The 20,042-nt window shown below is 37.0% G+C and overlaps 1 long non-coding RNA gene across 1 annotated transcript in view; it reads right to left on the reverse strand.

Annotated features, from left to right (window-relative positions):
- Positions 1 to 6,273: 6,273 nt before the first annotated feature.
- Positions 6,274 to 20,042, reverse strand: part of LOC124796400 — a 35,296-nt gene continuing 21,527 nt past the window's right edge. The window contains exons 2-4 of the long non-coding RNA XR_007016759.1: positions 18,511 to 18,605; positions 9,546 to 9,676; positions 6,274 to 6,463 (exon numbers count right to left, since the gene is read on the reverse strand). This is a non-coding gene — a long non-coding RNA (uncharacterized LOC124796400). The remainder of the gene's footprint in view (positions 6,464 to 9,545; positions 9,677 to 18,510; positions 18,606 to 20,042) is intronic.

Below are 20,042 nucleotides of genomic sequence, written 5' to 3' on the forward strand. Positions count from 1 at the left end.
ACATACTATTATATAGTCAATTAATTGGCAGTATCTGTCCATATAACCCAATGTGGGAGTTATGTGACAAAGTAGGTGGACTCTTCCGTCTGTTATATTTCCTACTCAAAAAATAACCAACTTTTTCTTTTTTGGCTAAATTTCATCTTATCTTCAATATTTTTATGTAGTGATATGCAACACTTATACCAAAAAACCTCAAGTTCTTATTTAGACTGGATTTCTCTGGAATCTATTATTCAGGTTGTTATTTCAAGTGTTCTGATTCCATTTGTGTAATTAATTTTCATTAGGACATTGTTAATTAACAAGTAAGCACAATAATTCACTGTATCCAGAAATCTATATTCCATAAAATTCGATTTGAAAGTTCAGCATTCCCACTTTCCAGAACATCAAAGTTCATAGCTGATACCATTTTCCATCACAGATTTTGTAGTAACTACTATTAAATTATGGACTTTCATCACATACTTTTATTACTTTATTTTTCTGTGCAAAATGACATACAGCATTGATTGATTAACTTTCTGTTTAATAATTTCTTATTGTTTTATTGTATTTTTTTTTTTTTGCATGGAGACACCAACTGGTGTCTTTTGCAAACGTCCTAGCATTTTTTTACAAGTTTAGTACTATATATATATATATATATATATATATATATATGTCTAAAAACAAAGATGATGTGACTTACCAAATGAAAGTGCTGGCAGATCGGCAGACACACAAACAAACACAAACATATACACAAAATTCAAGCTTTCACAACAAACTGTTGCCTCATCAGGAAAGAGGTAAGGGGAGGGAAAGACGAAAGGATGTGGGTTTTAAGGGAGAGGGTAAGGAGTCATTCCAATCCCGGGAGTGGAAAGACTTACCTTAGGGGGAAAAAAGGACGGGTATACACTCCCACACACACACATATCCATCCACACATATACAGACACAAGCAGACATGATGTGACTTACCAAATGAAAGTGCTGCTTGTGTCTGTATATGTGTGGATGGATATGTGTGTGTGTGGGAGTGTATACCCGTCCTTTTTTCCCCCTAAGGTAAGTCTTTCCACTCCTGGGATTGGAATGACTCCTTACCCTCTCCCTTAAAACCCACATCCTTTCGTCTTTCCCTCTCCTTCCCTCTTTCCTGATGAGGCAACAGTTTGTTGTGAAAGCTTGAATTTTGTGCGTATGTTTGTGTTTGTTTGTGTGTCTGCCGATCTGCCAGCACTTTCATTTGGTAAGTCACATCATCTTTGTTTTTAGATATATTTTTCCTACATGGAATGTTTCCCTCTATATATATACACACACAATAATTTATTTTATTTTAATATTAATATTCACTTAAAGAGTATAAACACTTGTCAATCAAGAAATGTTTCAGTTTCACTTTGAATAAGTTCCCTTTGTGGCACCTTATAGAGCTTGGTAATCTGTTGTATCATATTTGACCACTAATGCATGGACTATGGTCTGTTGTTTTTAATTTTGTTCTTTGTCTGTGGTAGCATTCTTTATTTCTTGTATTATAGGCATGCATATCACAGCACTTTGTTTCTTTGTTTTGATGTGTCACAAAAAATATAATTAATTTGTAAGGATACAGTGAGTAGACTGTGAGGTATTTATGATGAACAAAGATTTCCCTGCATGAATCTCTATACCGTAATCCATGGATAATTCTGATTGCCCTTTTCTGTAGGGTTAATATTCTGTTCATATGTATGTCGGCAGCACAACCCCATATCTCTATCCCGTAATTAATCTGTGGGAAAATGGTTCCATAATAAATTGTTTTTAATGTCTGATGTGGAACTACTTTTGATAACTGGCTGATTAGATGCAATGAACTGCTGATTTTATTGCATAAAAATTTGATATGGTTTACCCATCTTAGATTTTCATCTAGGTGAATACCTAGAAATCTGCAGCCTTCTGTGTCCACTACTTCAATTCCACCTATGTTACTGATAGAGGTTTGGTGTGAGTTTGTAAGTTTAAATGGCAATAACTGAGATTTACTGATATTAACTTTCAAACCTTGATCTTGGAAATAAGTAGTTATTTGCTGTAGTCCCTCAGTGGCTACCAACGTTAGCTCATCATTTTGTTTACCAAGGAATAACAGTGAGGTATCATCTGCATAGGTTACCAATTGCGAGTTGAAAGGTTGCTCTATATCATTTATGTACACTAGGAAAAGGAAAGGGCCCAAAATTGAACCCTGGGGTACACCTTGTGTGACTGTCTCATATTTGGACTGGAAATTAATGATCTGATTATTGATTTTGTAAGTCAGCATTGTACACTGCATGCGGTTAAATAAATATGTAGCCAGCAATTGCATGGATGCAGCATTTACATTGTGTGACTCAAGTTTACTTAAAAGTAACTCATGGTTTTCCGAGTCAAAGGCTTTAGTAAGGTCTAGAAATATGCCAGCTGTTTGCATTCCTTGATCAAGGGCACCATACGTTTTGTGAAGAAATTCCGTAATTGCTGTGGTAGTACTATGATCTTTTCGGAATCCGTGTTGTGTCTCTGTTAAGAACTTATTTTTCAGGAAATAGTCACTAAGTTGTGTCAGCAGCACAACTTCAAATACTTTGCTGAAGACAGGTATTAATGATATGGGCCTGAAATTTGAAACCTCTTCCTTGGATCCTTTTTTATGCACTGGTTTAACTGTGCTCCATTTCAATACATTTGGAAATGTATGTTCTCTGATACTGCAGTTTACCAGGTGGGTGATTATTTTAACTAATACCTTATTACATTTTTTAATCACGATACTACTCAAACCATCCCATCCAGATGAGAACTTATTCTTTAGGTTATTTATTATCCTGCCTATTTCTTTTTCACTTACTTGTTTGAATTCAAAAGGTGGCTCTCCAAAGGGGCAGAGCTTTACCTCACTACTCACAACTTAACAGCTGCAGATATAAAGTATTTATTGAAAACATTGCAGACTTTATTAAGATCTTTAATTGTGTTTCTTTCATGTCTTATAATTAAAATTTCAGTTTCTGGCTTCGGTGTGGCTTTGCGAAATTGATTTACAATTCTCCATGAGGTCTTGGCTATATTGTCTGATTGAGCTATTTCACTGCTGTATATCTGTTTTCTTAGGTTTGAAAGCTCTTTCTTAAAGATTTTCTTGGCTTCATTGTACTTGGCCTTAAAAACCTGCAGGTTTGTTGACTTGTGTAACACATCCAGGTCCTGGATGTTTTGCCTGAGTTTTATCATATTTGCTGGAAGTATCAGTCTGTTGGTTTTTCCACTTTGGTTATGGGTGAACACTCTTTGTATTTTCTTAACAGGGCATATAATTTAGTATGATTTGCAATATTGCAATCATTTGTTTATACAAGGGGATTCACGTTGCAGAAGAAACGTAGTGGCCATGTATTATTCTAGATATCTAACTAGTAATATTTCTTACAAATCAGATCACATTGGGTCTTGCAGTTAATCAAAAACAATAAAATTTAATCTAGCCAAATTTCAACATATAATGTAATATTCAAAATAACAGTGCACATTCTCACACATTATCACCCAAAATTGCCTGTTTGCAGCTGAAAGTAAACATTAAACATCTGTCACATGCACTGTCATTGTCGACTAACGCAACAGTTATGCACATTCTATATGAGAATTGGCTTACTGACAACTGCAAAACTCAAGAATTTTAATGCATAAAGAATTCTGTGTGTTTTCTCTTACCCAAAGGAAATAACATTTTGATTGATTTGTGTTGCAATTAGCAAGACTGTGAAGTATTATTGTTACCCAGATCAGTGATCACTAGACATGGTGGATTGTTAAGGGAAGAATTTCACTGAACTACCACAGTGTGATCTCCTTAACAAACAGCTGTAGGTCACTGATTTTGTGTAAATGTTAAATGTTTATTGCTTGTTTGACATATTGATTTTGCATGCTGGCCTAAAGACTTGCAGCAATTACTGTTTTTAGTGTAAAATCTGGTCACTGTAAAAAATAACCATAGTCTGCATTGAATGCAAATAAGTATGTTAATGCCATTTGGAATAGGCTATCTTGTATATTTTTGAGCAAACACTATCCCACACTCATGTAACTTTCAGCTGGATTGAGTTGATCAAGACAGATGCTACCAAGGCCAATACTACAAAATACGTGTCAGTTCCATGGCTTGTTAATGAGAATAGGGTAGAACATATTAAGAATAAATTAAGAGGTGGTATGGGTTAAGGTGAATACAGAGAGAGAGATGCTAAAATGAAATTCATTTTATTCCATAGAAAGATTTTGCTAACATTAGCTTTCCTAAAAAGTTATCCAGAGAGTACATTAAAAGAACAAGTAATCTATTGATAACTAAAACAATCAAAATCTCATGGTAGAGGAAGAGTGAAATATATTTAAGAGTTAGAGTAACGCAAGACCTGGCATTATTTACATTCCACAAAAAATAGTGTCATATTTTAAGGAAAGTTATTAAAATACACAGAAGTGTGACTATCCTCAGATATTAATAATGCAGATAATAAGATAACTGTGTTAGATATTGTAAAATGGGGGAAACGACAATCGCCAGTTGGTATTTTTTGCTATCTCTCAAGGGCATTTTTTTATGTGGAGCATGTTCCCTCTTAGAAGAGTTTGTGTAATGGAACTGATAGCTTGACACACAACTGTTCTGACTCATACTTAATATACATAATGCCAAAAGTTAGGCTGAATAATCCAAACAATGTCAGTTCAGTAGAAAATTTTTGTGACTGGCAAAGAATTACAAAGGGAGGCCAATAAGGTTCAATTCCTTATATTTGTGAATGACCTTCCAAGTGGAATTTGTACTTTTTCCAGATAATACTAGTTCTATAATAAACTCCATTAGAGAAGAAACGCCAGAAAAGATTATAAAGGATGTTTTTCAAACAGCTATTAAGTGGTTTCTAAAAATAATTTTGAAACATGTCTGAAAGAATAAACACCGCACATTCATATAACTAACTGATCTGCCTTGATGGGCAATGGATCCACCACGTTCAGTGTGGATGCACAATTATGTCCAACCTTCTCTAGGAAGTTTTCAGTATTGAGCATGGAGGACATGGACAGGGCTTGCAGATAGGTGACACTAGATGGAATGTGCATTGGCCAGGAGGCACGCCAAGATAGTCTCCACAGTTGCAATACACACTGTGTACAGCTGGCACAGTTGTTGCCTCTGATGCCACTGAAAGTCCTGATGCAGCTGATATCAATAATCTATTCCATTTCCTTTCATTTCTTCTCTCTCTTCCTTCAATTTACATAATACAGCCATTTCAACAGTAAATGAAGCACATGACCAGGAGTCAGTAAACAGGATAAAGTCATCTGAATTTTTGGCTGCACATATTGATCAAAATTTGAATTGGAAGAAGATATTACTGAGCACCTTCAACACATTAAGTTCAGCTACTTCTGTTCTTTATTTGAGTGTGTTGTGTCTGTTCCAATGGGCAATGGGTCCACACTCAAATAAAGAACAAAAGTAGCTGAACTTAATGTGTTGAAGATGCTCAGTGTCTGTTCCAATGGGCAATGGGTCCAATATATCCAGTCTGCATGCACGAATGTCCAACCTCCTGCCAGAATCTGTAAGTAGCAAGTGTGGAGGACATTGACAGGGCCTACAGCTAGGTGGTACTAGGTGAGAATATGGGTCAGCTGAGAGGCATGCCGAGATAGTCCATGCAGTTGCGGTAGACACTGTGTCCAGGTGGTGAGTGTTTAATGCAACTTCCTAGCAAGTAGGAGATCCCAATTTTGAATACCAGTCTGGTACACATTTTCACCCATCACTGCTGATGCTGCTCAAAGTTCTGATGCAGCTGATGTCAGTAAACCCTTCCCTACCCTTTTCCTTCTCACCCCTCCTCCTTCAGTTTTCATAAGTTTTATTCTTCATATAATTGCTAGTCATGCAAATGAATTATCAATCTCCTGACATATTTTGCATATTACCACAAAATTGTGTGTTATGGGATAGATTTATTAGGTAACTCATCAATTAGAAACAAAGTATTGATTGCACAAAAATGAGCAGTAAGAATAATACGTGGTGTTCAATCACAGGTGTCATGTAGGTACTTTTTAAGGAGCTAGGCTTTTTACATCACAGTACATGTATTCACTAATGAAAATCATCATAAACAATCCATCACAATTTGAGAAGAACAGTGATATCCATTCTTACAACACTAGAGGGAAAAAAATGACCATCAGTATAAATTATCAAATATGCCAGTGGCTCAGAAAGGAGTTCAATATGCAATGAGCAAAATTTTTTATCTTTTTTCCAGTAACATTAAATGTTTGACAGGCATCAAAGTAAGTTTTAAATGTAACCTGAAATCATTCCGCCTGGACAGCTCCTTCTAGTCTGTGGGTGGATTTTTACTTATTGGCTGGTTGCCTGAAAAAAAGTAATTAATAAAGTAAAAAATAAAAATTAAAGTAATTTTTAAGTGTAGTTGCATGAGTAGGACTAAAAAATAATATGTTCATTAAAAGTTCTAGATCTACCTTTACATAGATACTCTGCAAACTACTGCACAGTGCACAATAGAGTACTAGTCATTTTCTTTCACATTCCACTCACCAACAGAGCAAGGGATTAAACAACAGTCTAAAAGTCTCCATACAGGCCAAAATTTCTCACATCTTATCTTCATGGTCGTTATGTAAAGTGTACATTGGCAGCAGTAGAATGATTTCATAGTTGGCCTCAGAAGAAGGTTTTCGAAATTGTGCAATAGTGCCTTGGAGAAAGAGCATTGTCATTCCTCCAGGGATTTCTATTTGAGCTCATGAAGCATGTCCATAATACTTGCTTGCTGATAAACCTACTTGTAACAAAAGTAGGAACACACCTCTGAATTGTTTTGATATCTCCCTTTTATCTGACCTGGTTGGGATCCCAAACACTATACCAATACTCAAAAATGCATTGCACTAATGTTCTCTACATCTTCTCTTTTATGGGTGAGCTACACTTCCCAAAATTCTCTCAATAGAATGAGGTTGAGTGTTTCCCTTCTGTACTACCAACCTAGTGTGCCTATTCCATTTCATATCACTCTGCAATGTTATGTCTAGATATTTAATTGAAGTGACTGTGTCAGTGTGCACCCTACTAATGCTGTATTTGAATATTACTTGACTGCTTTTCCTCTCATCTACATTAATTTAATTTTTTCTTCATTTAGAACAAGCTGCCAGCATCATACCAACTAGAAATTTTGTCAAAGTCATCTTGTGTATTCCTACAGTCACTCAATGTTGACAGCTTTTCGTACACCATAAGGTCATTCATGTATATAGAGAATAAAAGTAGTCATATTACTCTTCCATGAGGCACTCCTGATGATACACTTGCCTCTGATGAGTACTTGTTATTGAGGACCATCTATTGGGTTCTATTATTTAAAAAGTCTTCCAGCCACTCACTTATCTGTTGACCTAAACAGTATGCTCATACCTTCATTAACAGTCTGCAGTGGGGCACGTGCTTTCCAGAAATCTAGGAATATGGACTCTACTTGTTCTCTCTATCCATAGTTATGATATCATGCAAGGAAAGGGCTATCTGAGTTTCACGAAAGTGATGTTTTGTAAGTCCTTGCTGATTTGTGGACAGAAGTGTTTCCATCTCAAGGAAATATTTTATCTGTGAATTCTGAATTTTTCAAATCAATGTTAAGCATATTGATCTGTAATCAAGCAAACCAGTTCTTTTACCTTTCTTATATACAGGAGTCACTTTCACGTTTTTCTATTGACTTGGGAATTTTCGCTGGGTGAAAGATTTGCAATAAATTCAGGCTGAGTAAGGGGCCAGTGTTGCAGAGTACTCTCTGTAAAACCAGAGTGGGATTTCATTTGGACCTGCTGACTTACTCGTTTTCAACTCTTTCAGTTTCCTCTGTATGCTGTGAAAGTCAATTTCTATGTCCTTCATGTAGGAGTCTGTACAACAGTCAAACGTAGGTATGTTTGTACAGTTCTCTGGTGTGAGTGGTTACTTCAACATGGAATTTAAAAATTAAGCTTTCCCTTTGAAGTCTTCTGTTGCCTCCCCAGGCTGGTTGGCAAGTGACTGGATAGAGGTGTTGGAGCCACTTAGTGATTTCGCATATGATCAGAATTTTCTTGGACTCTCAGCCAGATATTTTACTAATGTATGACAGTGGAAGTTGTATGCTTTGCACATTGATCTTCTTAAGTATGCACAAATTTTTACTTACTTTTTCTAATTACATTTGATTGTAAACATTTGTGCACACTTTTTTGAACTGAGAGTGCAAGTCTCTGTTTGCTCAGCATAATTGAATGTTCAGAATTTGATTGTTGATCCTCAGAGGGTCCCTTCCATCCTTAATCAACTTACTTGGCATTTATGTCTCCAGAGGGTGATTTACAATCAGTTTAAACTGTGAGCATAATTGCTCAATGTCCATCATACTGAAGCAAAATGATGTCCGTTTATTGTCTAAGTAGAAGCTAGTGATTACGTATCTGCTTTTTCTAGTGTGAACACTCTCCTGGTCCTCTTGATGGATTTATCAGCTTTAGTAACAATTGTCAATATGTTGACACCATTATCACTGATCCCAGTTTCTATACTGACACTGTCAATAAGGTCAGGCCTCTTGTAGCTACAAGGTCTAAAATATTTCCATTGCGTGTGGATTGTCTAACTGTTTAAGGCATATTTTGGAAAATGTGTTTGGAAGTACTTTGGAAGACTGTCTGGCAGTACAACCTGTGGTGAATTTATAGATGTTGCAGTCTATACACAGCACGTTAAAGTCACCTCCACCTAATATTGCATGATCTGGATATTTCTGCAATACTGACAATAGACTTTCCTTGAATGACTCTAAAACTGTCACAGTGGAATTTGGTGGCTGGTAGAAACATTCAACATTTAAGCTGATTTCGCTTAGGCCTGCTACACACATCCAGATAACTTCATTGTCACACTCCAATTTGAACTCAACAGAGACAATATTTCTGTCAGTTGCAATGAAACTTCTCTTCCTATGGTGTCTAATCTGTCTCTCTGATATACATTCCGTGAATTACTAAATATTTCAGAGCTTTCTACTTCCAATTTGAGTGAGCTCTCAGTCCCAAGACTAATTTGGCCATGATAAATTTCCTGGAAGGTAGTAAATTCAGGAACTTTGTTATGAATACTTTGACAAGACTAATTCTGGCATAGGCAGAGGTACTTTAACATTCTTCCTACACTCCATATGCAAGTGGAATGGAAACAAACTGTATTGTGTGGTACAATGGGAACAAGGGCACCCATATAATAGTTTGCAGGGGAGGAGAGGGTCTATAGCTTGGGGCAGTCTATATGTTTAATATTTTGCAAGATAAATGATGACTTGTAAGTAGCCATAAAAAATTTTCAGACCTGACCAAGTTAAAAACCAATGTAATACTGACCATTATTTTGTAGAAAGAAAAATATCAGAATACACTACCTTTTTCCTTTTGCTGAGAGTCTGGGTGCACTTGAATGGGAAGTATCACTTGATGTGCACTTCACAGTGGTTTGCAGGTTACAGATGTAGATTTAGATGTAGGACTGTACTGTCTGGCTGAGGCTCAGTACCTGGAGCAGCAGTGAATCATAGAGGACAATTCATTTCAAACATGAGGTTTCTATAGCTGTGGTCTAATTGTTTTATGAGCGTGCTTCATTTAAAATTTCATTTATCAGTCTTTTTAGCAATTTTAGAACAGTAATATAACAACATAATAAAGGTATCTAAATAATGAAATGTAATTTCATCCAACAATGTCACTTCTGAAAAAAAGTTGTATTTTGGAAACCTGAATTTTTTTCTCAGTGGACTTTTGTCAGTTACGTATAGACATTCTTTTTCTTTGTAACTCTGTTTTCTGCCTTTCAGTCTTCTCACCTTCAAATTAACTCTCCAAAAACACAATGCAATATGAACAGACATTTTAATGGTAGAATCTGCTCTTTCGATTGAATGAGTTCTGCTATAGTTTCTTTGTCAAATTCATAGTTGAAAGAAGTATCAAAGCATTATCTTTAAATTTAGCAAGGATATCCTTAACCTATATTTTATTTTTATCTAAAGAGTAACTCACATAATGTCCCTGATACTTCACAAAAGTCATCTCAAAAGCCTTCTGTGAACTAATTGTAGTGACTTAATATAAAAACATGTTCCACTCTTAGGTTCATAAATCTCACATTAAGTAAAATATTCAGATGCCCATCCACCACTTGAATTAATTAAAGGCATATCATATAATTTGTTCATAATAGCAAACAGTAAGTCAGAATTTGTTGCTCAATTATGTTCAATCAACAGGAAATAAGAAAAAAATTGCCATTAATATTTTAGTACATGTTTAGTTGTGTGTGGAGTACATCTGGTTTATACAGTTTCACACTTCAGTATTAGTGAACGTGCTATAAAGAAGTTTTATCATACATGTGTTGGCACTTAGTTTGTTTCCTGTTCCACAGATAATTTGAATGATTCTCTTATCAAACTGATATGGATTGAGATAGGCTATAGGATATGTATATGTGATTAGTGTTAACATTACTCCTGCAGGTATGCTTAACACTGGTTCTAAGAACTTCACAGGAGAGTTGATGTCTGTCTTCAAGCACAACAAATGGTGTGTTCAAGGTTTTCATCATTTCTATAACACTATACTGTGAATCAAATAAACCTGTGATCATTCGTGCAGGTCTTCTTTGTGTACATTTAATATCTGTTATTAGTCCTGTATTGTACTCATTCAGCTTTAAAGGACATTTGAGCAATATTCTAGGATGAATCATGCTAGTGATTTGTAAGCAGCCTCCCTAGTATATTAACTGTGTTTTCCTGGTTTCCTACTGATGAACTGAAGTCTGCCACCTGCTTTCTTTACAATAGAGTCTATGTGGTTATTCTATTTCCTATCCCCATGAACTGTTACATCTAAGTATTAATATGAGTTTAGTGGTTCCGGTTCTGACTCCTTGATGTTGTAGTCATAGAGTACTATGATTTGTGGTTTGATACATGCCTACAGTTCTACATTTCTGAGCAGATAAAGCAAGTAGCCAATTCGTACAACAGTTTGAATTCTTAACACCTAACTGGAAATTGGTGTGGCTTTCTTTTATGGTACTCCACAGCATACTTGCTTGGATCACACCTGAAGTGCAAATTGCATAGCAGAGTTCAGATTCTGCTTAAACATTAGGGTTAAAGGAGACTATTTTATAATGTAACCATCTCACAGTCATACAGTTGATGCCACAACCATTAACCAATTTTGCTGTTTGTTACTGAATTCTCTGACTTTCTAGATGATAACAAGTCTGAGAATTTCATTTCATTGACATCAGATTTTTGGGCGTTGATTTTTTTTCCTTGTCTAATGATGACCATCCAGTCATTTGGTGTTTAAATGCGCAAAATTTTCCTACTGGCTTTCCCTGGCAAAACCAAAATCACTTCATTACGTAAGTAACAATTCTAGGTACTAAGAATTTGGATCAACAGCTCAGACTTCATCCTCAGATTTTGAAAAAAGTTCAAGGGAGACAATGACATTTTAATGATCTTGTTTTGGCCAGTACAAGTGTCTCAATATAAGATTATTTCATTATCTTTTGAGGCTACACACCCTTACAGATTTCTCTTCGGTCCTTAAGAAATGTTTGGACCTAACACCTTTAGGATTTCTGGAACCAGTTCTCTTCTTAGACCTCATATTTGGACTTTACTAAAAAAATTCCCAAATTACACATTTTGCGAATGTAATTACTAAGTTCCAAATATTTCAAATATTACCAACAATTGATGACATCCATACAATTTATATTGTTCTACAGATGAATAAATATTTCAAGTAATCATTCAGATGGAATGAAATATGTTTTCTTTCTCTCATCTTCTTTGATTTGATTGTGGCATGGCGACTTGGAGCAGGGCTGTTAGCAACAAGGCCTTTAGTTGAAATCTTATGCACTTTCTTGTAGTGTACTCATGCCCACAGATCCACTACCATAGCATAATACTCCTCTTCCACTTCTCAGGATGTCTAGAACATCTTCTCCCTATGTTCTCTGCTCCACCTTCATTGCAGACATTAGTTTCAGCTGCTGCAAAAGTCCTGCCTTCCTCAGCAGCTATGTACTCTCCTGCATTAATAGAAAAATGTACTAACATAACATGCAATAACTGTGTAAGTATCATAAAGTGTTGTTATCACACATTTAAGCTCAATGCCCCAATCTGTTGATTAGCTCTTTTGTTAATTCTCATTTGCCAGCTCTACAAAGTAATTATTGGCTTACCTGCGCTAGAATGCTGATGTTATGATGTGTTAACTACAGTATCTTTAGACAAATTACTCACAATCATCACTCCAATTTAATCGGAGCTCATATACTGACAAAACAAACCACGCAAACTGTGACAATGGACATATTCCCATTGTCCTCCAAACAAAAGACCACTTACCTTTATGCTCAATAGTTTTGCCAATCCGAGGGCAATTTGCAATATCTGGACATGAGTATTTCATGTTTTGAAAGCAGCTTCATAAATAGTACTTAACCCTCCGTTACTTGCGCAAAAATTTGTGACGTGGTCACTTGCATGGATGACAGGTGTCATCCACAAAGCAAGTGGTCTATTTGTATACTTTGAATGGTCTTTATGACTGATTTTATGGTTTTTTATTAAATCTAAATCGACCACTCGAAGAACAATATCTTCAGCTGGATTACTGGCATTACATGGTCCCTCTTGTTGCCTACTGACGTACGGTTCTAAATTCAAAGTGTAAGCTGTTTATACATCAGCCAAAGCAAACACCTCTAACCCATACTCTGCTAGTTTGCTAGGTATATATTGCCTGAATGGAATGGGCAGTTTCCACTAAGTTCCAAAAGCTGTTTGTCAACAGTAAGATATTCACTAGGTGAAAAATATTTTTGGCAATTGTTCGTGAATAATTCGAGTACCTCTCTGTGAACACCTCTGTCATGGATATTATCAAACCTAAGACATATCAACAGAAACCTGAATTGGTTTTCACTTGTGCATTAATAACATGATTAAAGTCCGTTTTCCTTTGTGTTATCCCACAATTTTGATATACTCTTCCTAGAACATTTCAAAGATCCACACAGATGCAACAAACCAATGAAATTTCTGATCTCTATTGCATCTGTTTCTTTAGCGTCCCTTTCCCTAGAGATGTTACCATGAACTTCAGTGACGGATATATTACTGCATCTTGCAATAATGCTTATTATGTTTTCATTCAAGAACAAATTAAGAATTTCTTTTTCTGTCTCTTTTTATACGAGATTGATTTTTTGGTCCAGGCAAATGCATAATAATATTACAAGATTTGCTTCTAACAATGATAGGATATTTATTTTTTCTCCATTTAGTTATTCCATCTTTCCCTAAAAGAAATGCCACCTCTTGAGTTACTTCCCCCTGTGACTCATATTCATCATTCTCTGGCACCTCTTGTTCTGTTCCTGAATCATATCCGCTTTCATGAACACAGTCCTCAGTCTCTGAGTCAGCGCTATCACAGTGAGCATCTTCATCACTCAGCTCATTGAACCATTCCAACCACACATTAGAATCTCTATTAAACTCTGTCAGAGGTTTTTTTTTATTTTTATTTTTATTTTATTTTTTTTTGACATTTCTTCCACAATCTAAAAATAAAGGGAATACTAGGTAACACGGTAGGTAACTGTAGTCAGTTTCAATATGCCCAAATTTATGCACATGAAAGATCGATTGAATCTAGGAAAGCAGTAAAGTAATGCAGACTTACTTTGTTTCAGATTGTGGCAGCAGACCTCACACAGACGACTGGTGTCCTCCAGACTATAATAACGTTTCATAAACAATGTATCTTTTGTAACTGAAAGCCAACAATGATTGGAGCTAACTGCTGGAGAGTTAACAGAAAGGTACCGAAAATGGCGTGATCTCAATCCTGCCCTGTCAGACAAAATTGAGTGGGAAAGTCATGTGGATGACGAGTGTCATCTGTCTGAGCGACGGAGTGTTAAAAGTGGAATAAGTTTAAAATGACAAAAAATTGACTTGATTCCTTTGTGCTCTGTGTGCCCTATACACTCAAGCAAGCTGAAAAGGTGTTGATTAATGAGTGTAGTGGTCAATGAGAGAACCCAACTGCAAATTCTGGCCTAACCTTCAGCCAGATTTCTGTACCTACTATTATGTGAGCTCCACCACCTTTTTGGAGTGCTTCTTTATAGAAACTTCATTCTGTATGCATTTGGTAACTATGAATCTAATAGTGTATCTGAATCTGACTGAAAGTGAGAGTGGAGGGGCTTTTTGTTGTTCTTAGACTATTAATTCAGGATCTTGTACCTCTATCATTATGGGTACTACGTAGAGCCACCTACCTGAAAAACTTTTGTATGTGCCCCACACACAGCCAGCCACCAGCGTACCAGCCTCTAATGCATACTGCATCCTTGAGGCTCTTAAAGAAACCCTAGAGATCTCAGTCAGATGATACACGTATAGAAAGTCACAGCCTAGCATGACACAGAATCTTCAAATTCTATGGTTCAAGCCATCTACTCAGCTTCAAACCACGGGACCTATATTGGTTCTTGTGACAATGCTACAGATTGTGAGTTTCATTGAAATCCAATATGTAGTGCTGGTCTTACCAATCTGCTATGTTAGTCAATGGAATACCTCAAATATGATATTGAATCCCAGGCAGCAGGTATCAATTGTTCCAATATACACCACAGTCTGCAGGTGCTTGCAGCTGATTCTGTCAAGAGATGCCTGATCAGTTTCTTAACATGTTGACCGAAATCCCCAGGCATACGCAAAGAGTGCTCAAGATGATTGTTTCCTGAAGCGGTCCTACTTTTCACTGGATGTTCTAACTGCCAACCATCAGCAGACCCCTATGGTGTTGCACTTCCTTCCTCAGTGCACAGCAGGCTTCTCAACAGGTGAAGTGGGTTTCAGTGTCTGAGTTGCAGTGTCAGTTGGAAAGAGCATCTTGATCTCATTCTCCCTGGTCTCTGTTTCCCCTGTAAATGGACCTCAGACCTACCAGTGGCTCACCACTCACAGTCATGTTGACAAGTACTGATGGGAAATATACACTGAAGCACCAAAGAAATTGACATAGGCATGTGTATTCACATACAGAGATATGTAAACAAGCAGAATACAGCACTGTGATCGGCAACGCCTGTATAAGACAACAAGTGTCTGCCACAGTTGTTAGATTGGTTGCTGCTGCTACAATGGCAGATTATCAAGATTTAAGTGAGTTTGAACATGGTGTTACAGTCAGCACATGAGCGATGCAACACATATCCAAGTTAGCGATGAAGTGGGGACTTCTTCATACAACCTTTTCACAAGTGTACCATGAATATCAGGAATCCAGTAAAACATCAAATCTCCAACACTGCTGCGGCCAGAAGAAGAACCTGGAAGAATGGCACCAATGACAACTGAAGAGAATCATTCAACATGACAGAAATGCAATGCTTTCACAGATTGCTGCAGATTTCAATGCTGAGCCATCAGCAAGTGTCAGTCTGCGAACCTCTCAACAAAACATCATTGATATGGGCTTTTGAAGCTGAAGGGCCACTTGTGTACCCTTGATGACTACATGACATAATGCTTTATGCCTCGTCTGGGCCCATCAGCACCGACATTGGACTGTTGATGACTGGAAACAAGCCTGGTTAGCCAAATCTTGTTTCAAATTGTATAGAGCAGATGGACATGTACAGGTATGGAGAAACCTCATGAATCCATGGACCCTGCATGTTATCAGGGGACTGTTCAAGATGGTGGAGGCTCTGTAATGGTTTGCGGCATGTGCAGTTGGAGTGATATGGGACCCCTGAGATGTCTAAATATCAGTGTGATACATTCATAAGCATCCTGACTGATCACCTGCATCCATTCATGTCCATTGTGCATTCTGACAGACTTCTGAAATTCCAGCAGGACAGTGCGACACACCACACGTCCAGAATTGCTACAGAGTGGCGCCAGGAACACTCTTCAGAGTTTAAATGCTTCCACTGGCCACCAAACTCCCCAGACATGAACATTATTCATTATCTGGGATACCTTGCTACGTGCTCTTCAGAAGAGATCTCTACCTCTCATACTTTCACAGATTTATGGACAGCCCTGCAGGATTCATGATTTCAGTTCCTTCCTGCATTTATTCAGACATTTGTCAAGTCCATGCCATCATATTGCAGCACTTCTACATGCTCAAGGGGTCCCTGCATGGTTTTAGACAGGTGTACCAGTTTGTTTGGCTCTTCAGTGTATATACTTATGAGAAGACAGTTTCCATGAGTAGTTCAATGAACACACATTTGTTACAGTTACACATTGCTTGGCAGTAGTCAGAGCATTTTCCATCTACTTATGAACAGCAACCAACCCATGCTGTATCTGAGAACCTGTAATGTTTTTGTGACTAGTAAATAAGTAGCTTTAAATTAATGTTACTGACACTCTTTCAGTCTTTGGAAATGTTGCTTAATCAGAATGTTGGATCACTGCATGGAAGATATTTCAATCTAAGATCATGTTCTTTGAATCTTTGACACATGTAATGGTAATTCATATCAGTGCACTTACTTTTCTGGTGGTACTCTGGTTTTCAGTAATTTTCATACTGATCAAGTTGTCAGTAGTTAAAACTGCCTTAAGATAGTGGAATAAAATGAAATCTGTAAGCAGACTTGTTAGTCAGACAATCTCTTTAACTGCCTGACTGCAATACAGAAGACTTGAGTTGCAGATAGTGCTACTACTCTCTATTTTGTTGAACTCCATGTTACAGTTGGTTCACTTACTTTAACATCTGATTGGTTGTGGATTGCCTAGTTTCTGTGTCACTGTCATAATCTGCACCTTTGCCTGAATTTATTTTGTGGAAAATAAAACCCACAGTCTGCAACACCTTTAATATAATTCATTATTTTCTTATGACAGTTGCATGAGTCTTCATTATTTTCTGAAGTTTCTCACTTGCACTGTTAAATGAGAAGGTAATGTGTGTGTATATTCCTATCAACAAATTTCTCAGACTACCCACATTTCCTTGTGGTTTTTCTTGTGTATGCTCTTACACATTTCATGAGATTCTATGGAACATGTTTCAGGGTTAATACCCTCCATAGTGAAGTGTTATACTGTATTCATAATATAGGCCTATGACTGTAGAAGAATATAATAATCTGCTAAAAATTCTATCTGTAAACCCAAATGAAGGTCTGGAAATACTTAAGCTGTAGTGCTGAGTTTACAAGCTGCCAGCAGCAAGTATTTTGAACTTCATAAAGTAACTTAAAGCAGTTTTAATAAGGTTATGCAGACTAACTACTGCATTGTTCTTTGTGAAGTCTTTAATGTTGAGTTTCTGTCAAATAGTCTCGATTAAGTACACCTAGAGTTGTTGACGTCCAACCCTGAATTGCTTGGCACTGGAAAATTCCCTTTGAAGATTGAAAGACGTACCATAGTGCTGCAGCCACTGACAATTTATTCAGGTCTCAAAAACCTGTAATGATTTAACTGTAAATCCAGTAGTTAGCATTTAAGTTTGACCTATTAATCAGGCTCCTTGAAAGTCTTCATCTTCTTCTACAGCACAGTTTCTGATTCATAAACACCTGTGCCACCACACAACCAAATATGACCGATGTCAGAAGTTATTGTTAGTGAATATTAATTACCAACAGCTGAGAGAATATTAATTACCAACAGCTGAGAGGGAGAGAACAAGAGTCCAAGCAGAACTGAAGCAAATACTTCTGTCTCTGTTTACAAGATCTTTTACTACTTTCATCTGGAATGATTCCTTAATAACACTGTCCCAACAGATGGAAGTTCATATCAGAATCTGTGTGTTGTTATAATCAGTTGGAATGACAAATAGGGAGACAACATTTTGCAATAGCAGACTTACTTGGCTGTTATAAGCATGTGTAATTCATGTGCTCTATACAGCGGTCCTCCAAGATCCCAAATGTCTGATCAAAATATGACAGGCCACAGATGCATAGGATATGCAGACATCTGCATTACACATACAAAGATCATCCTTTACAGTCACTAAAAGTACCCTAATCTTTGACAGTGGTCAAAAAACACATTTCACACCATCTTTCTGTAGAATAAGATTAATCTTTTTGGAAATGTTACCTGTATAAGGCAAATGACATTTGGCTTAATTGACTGATTTTTATTTGGTGCAATTTGACTACATCATGTACAGTGTGTACTTGTAATAGATAACATATCAGCTTAATCTAATGTTTTAAAATATTTGACCTACATGTTAGAGCTTAAAACAAAAATTTGCTAAATATGACAATAACTTTGTACATACATTTGCCTCCATATTGCCATGTACTGCGATGCACACACTAGTGATGTAGTGGTTAGTATTGCTGGCTGGCATGCTGCAGGGCACCAGTTCAAACCCTACCACAAGAAATTATTTGTCACTAAGTATTGGTAAGTTTTGGAAGGTTCTTGCAATATATTATGTCTGTAATGTTTGTATATTATAGAATATTCAATGTGTTCCTAAATACCAGCATTCTGGAATATTCAAAGTTTTTATAAATAGCTGCACTCGTCACTGATGGCTCAATTCTGTTCTGGCCAAATACTGGTGTTTGTAATAAATGTACTTTCAGTGATAGTTGTTCTGTTTTCACTGATGACTCTGATTTCAGATTTGGACATGATTCTAGTTATGACATGACAATGTTTGTATCAATTCTTAAAATTACACTGTTTTACAAAAAAGTGAAGCACCCCTGAGACATGCTCAGATGTCAATGTGACATTGTACACATACACAGAATTGCTTGGTGTGCCAATGGTGACAGTTGCAGTTCTCCATGACACAGAGAATGGCCACCAGAGTACATTAGTGTCATTCATATTTAGTGTTGTTAACAAGCCTGGTAGGGTATATAAAGGATATGAACACATCAGATGTTGAGAGAGTACTGTAAAGCAAATGGAAATGAAACATATTCATGTGAGGCAGTGTTGTTATCACCAGACAGAGTTGGAAATTGGCCTTACTGAGAGCCTCCATTTCATCACCTGATCTAATCATGCATATCCAAAATAATGGGGCTTTCAGATGCAACAGTGGTGTGATGGGGTATTTGAAAGTAGGCATACTCATCGTCAAGGTTCGAGGTTCAAGTTTGTAGTCTGACCACTATAAGGGAGGATTGTCTTATTGTGCACCAAGTACATTGTAACACCTTCACCTCTGTGCCTGCCATCTGAGAATAAATAATAGAATACCTGCAACATTCTGTATCATCCCACACCATTGGTCAATGACTAGCAGTAAATGGACTAGGGGATTACCATCGCATAGATAGGCTGCCATTAACACTGCAAAATAAGCAGCTGCATCTGACATGGTGGCATGACCTAGAAGCATGGACTTCTGATAAATGACATCACAATATGTGGTTTTGTGGTGTGTGGAGCAATCAGATGTGACTTCAGGTCATGGCTGGTAATGATTGATGGGACTCTGATGCCGGAATGGTACATCACAAACATCCTGCATCCTTGTGTGTTACTTATCAATTGACAGTTATATGGTGCAATTTTTTATTAATGCAATGCTCACCCATATAGGGCATGTGTGTGTATGAACTGTCTGCAGCATATTGAGGTGCTCCCATGGCCAGTAAGATTCCCAGATCTGTACCTGATAGCACATGTGTGTTACCAGCTCAGATGTCAACTCCATCCCAATGCTATATAGGGAATCAAGGACCATTTACAATAGGTGTGGGCCAGCTTGTCTCAGAAAAGGATAAAACTGTTTTATGACACCCTTTCCAATTGAATCAGTGCATGCATCTAGGGCTGAGAGCAGTG

Source organism: Schistocerca piceifrons, chromosome 4 (genome assembly GCF_021461385.2).
Source record: "Schistocerca piceifrons isolate TAMUIC-IGC-003096 chromosome 4, iqSchPice1.1, whole genome shotgun sequence".
Taxonomy (NCBI): Eukaryota; Metazoa; Arthropoda; class Insecta; order Orthoptera; family Acrididae; genus Schistocerca; species Schistocerca piceifrons.